Source organism: Babylonia areolata, chromosome 14 (genome assembly GCF_041734735.1).
Source record: "Babylonia areolata isolate BAREFJ2019XMU chromosome 14, ASM4173473v1, whole genome shotgun sequence".
Taxonomy (NCBI): domain Eukaryota; kingdom Metazoa; phylum Mollusca; class Gastropoda; order Neogastropoda; family Buccinidae; genus Babylonia; species Babylonia areolata.
Window position 1 is genome coordinate 23,678,557 of NC_134889.1, and position 2,500 is coordinate 23,681,056.

Below are 2,500 nucleotides of genomic sequence, written 5' to 3' on the forward strand. Positions count from 1 at the left end.
AGTAGTAATCATAAGCTGGAAATAGAAACAGGGAGACACAAAAGGCATACCACGAGAGTTACGGCTTTGTAAGGTTTGTAACATGTCTGTGATTGGGGATGAGTTTCATTTTATAATGGAATGTCCCAATTATGATCAGTTACGAAATAGATATGTTACTAAAAATATTTGTCTCCAAAATCGGTTTTTAATTTTTTGTAATATGCTCAAATGAGGGGAAAAAAGTCATTTTAGCTGTAAGTAAGATGATTAGATTTGCAAATGTTGCCTAGTTATACTTTTGAAGTTAAAAGACATTTGTGTTTTCTCAACTTTTATGTGACATTGTTGTGTATTCGGAACTGTTTGCTCTGGGCATGACAAGATTATTTTTGCAGTAATCCTCCATACTCCAATAGGAGTGAAAGGATAATTAAAACTTGCGTGCGTAAAAACTTGCCGGCGAAACCATTATACTGGGAAGCACCTGTGATTATTTGTATTTTGTATTTCTTTTTATCACAACAGATTTCTCTGTGTGAAATTCGGGCTGCTCTCCCCAGGGAGAGCGCGTCGCTATACTACAGCGCCACCCATTATTTTTGTATTTTTCCTGCGTGCAGTTTTATTTGTTTTTCCTATTGGCGTGGATTTTTCTACAGAATTTTGCCAGGAACAACCCTTTTGTTGCCGTGGGTTCTTTTACGTGCGCTAAGTGCGTGCTGCACACGGGACCTCGGTTTATCGTCTCATCAGAATGACTAGCGTCCAGACCACCACTCAAGGTCTAGTGGAGGGGGAGAAAATATTGGCGGCTGAGCCGTGATTCGAACCAGCGCGCTCAGATTCTCTCGCTTCCTAAGCGGACGCGTTACCTCTGGGCGTTACCTCTAGGCCATCACTCCAACTATACGGTCACAAGCATAGCTCGACTTGTGAAAGCAAGACAATCTGCATTTTCCAAATGGAAATCATCATGCGTAAGAAATTCACAAAGTAGTAACAAAACTTCATGGCAAGAGGACGAGAAAGAAAGAAAGAAAGAAAGAAAGAAAGAGAAACAGACAGACAGACAGAAAGGCGGGCAGGCAGGCAGACAGACAGAAACACTGACAGTCAGACAGAGACAAACAGACAGACAGAGACAGAGACAGAGACAGATAGAAACATAGAGAAACAAATAGTGATAATGAGAGAAGGAAAGAGAGAGAATGAGAGAGGGAAGAGAGAGAGAGAATAAGAGAGAGAGAGAATGAGAGAAGGAAAGAGGGAGAGAGAAAGAGAGAGAATAAGAAAGAGAGAGAGAATGAGAGAAGGAACGAGGGAGAGAGAGAGAGAATGAGAGAAGGAACGAGAGACAAAGACAGAGAATGAGAGAAGGAAAGAGGAAGAGAGAGAGAGAGAGAATGAGAGAAGGAAAGAGGGAGAGAGAGAGAGAGAATGAGAGAAAGAGAGAGAGAGAGAGAATGAGAATGAGAGAAGGAAAGAGAGAGAGAGAGAGAATGAGGGAAGGAAAGAGGGAGAGAGAGGGAGAGAATGAGAGAAGGAAAGAGAGAGAGAATGAGAGAAGGAAAGAGAGAGAGAATGAGAGAAGGAAAGAGGGAGAGAGAGGGAGAGAATGAGAGAAGGAAAGAGAGAGAGAATGAGAGAAGGAAAGAGGGAGAGAGAGGGAGAGAAGGAAAGAGGGAGAGAGAGGGAGAGAATGAGAGAAGGAAAGAGAGAGAGAATGAGAGAAGGAAAGAGAGAGAGAATGAGAGAAGGAAAGAGGGAGAGAGAGAAGGAAAGAGAGAATAAGAGAGAGAATGAGAGAAGGAAAGAGAGAATAAGAAAAAGAGAGAATGAGAGAAGGAAAGAGGGAGGGAGAGAGAATGAGAGAAGGAAAGAGGGAGAGAGAGAGAGAGAGAGAGAATGAGAGAAGGAAAGAGGGAGAGAGAGAGAGAGAGAATGAGAGAAGGAAAGAGGGAGGGAGAGAGAGAGAGAGAGAATGAGAGAAGGAAAGAGGGAGACAGAGAGAGGAAGAGAGGGAGGGGGGTGAAGAGAGAGAGAGTGAGAATGGGAGAGGGAAGAGAGAGAAAGACAGAGACAGAGACAGACAGACAGAGACAGACAGAGAGACAGAAATAGAGAAGAAGGAAAAAAAAACAAAACAAGAGAAGATGTAAACAGCAGGTAGTTTTATCAGTGTCCCCATACAATATCAGAACACATTAATAAGGTCAGACTGTTTCAAGAACGTCTACACGTTTCAAGTCACACGACAATAATCGTCCAAATATCTCGCTGTCATATAATAGTACGTGTGCAATTATTAAAAATATAAAAAATATATTAAAAAAATTCAAACCGTTGTGGTCTAAATTTCTCAGCATAATCATGTGCGTGTGCAAGTTAATATCAATAACAACACACCAATGACGTGTGCAAGTTAATATTAATAACAACACACCAATGACGTGTGCAAGTTAATATTAATAACAACACACCAATGACGTGTGCAAGTTAATATTAATAACAACACACC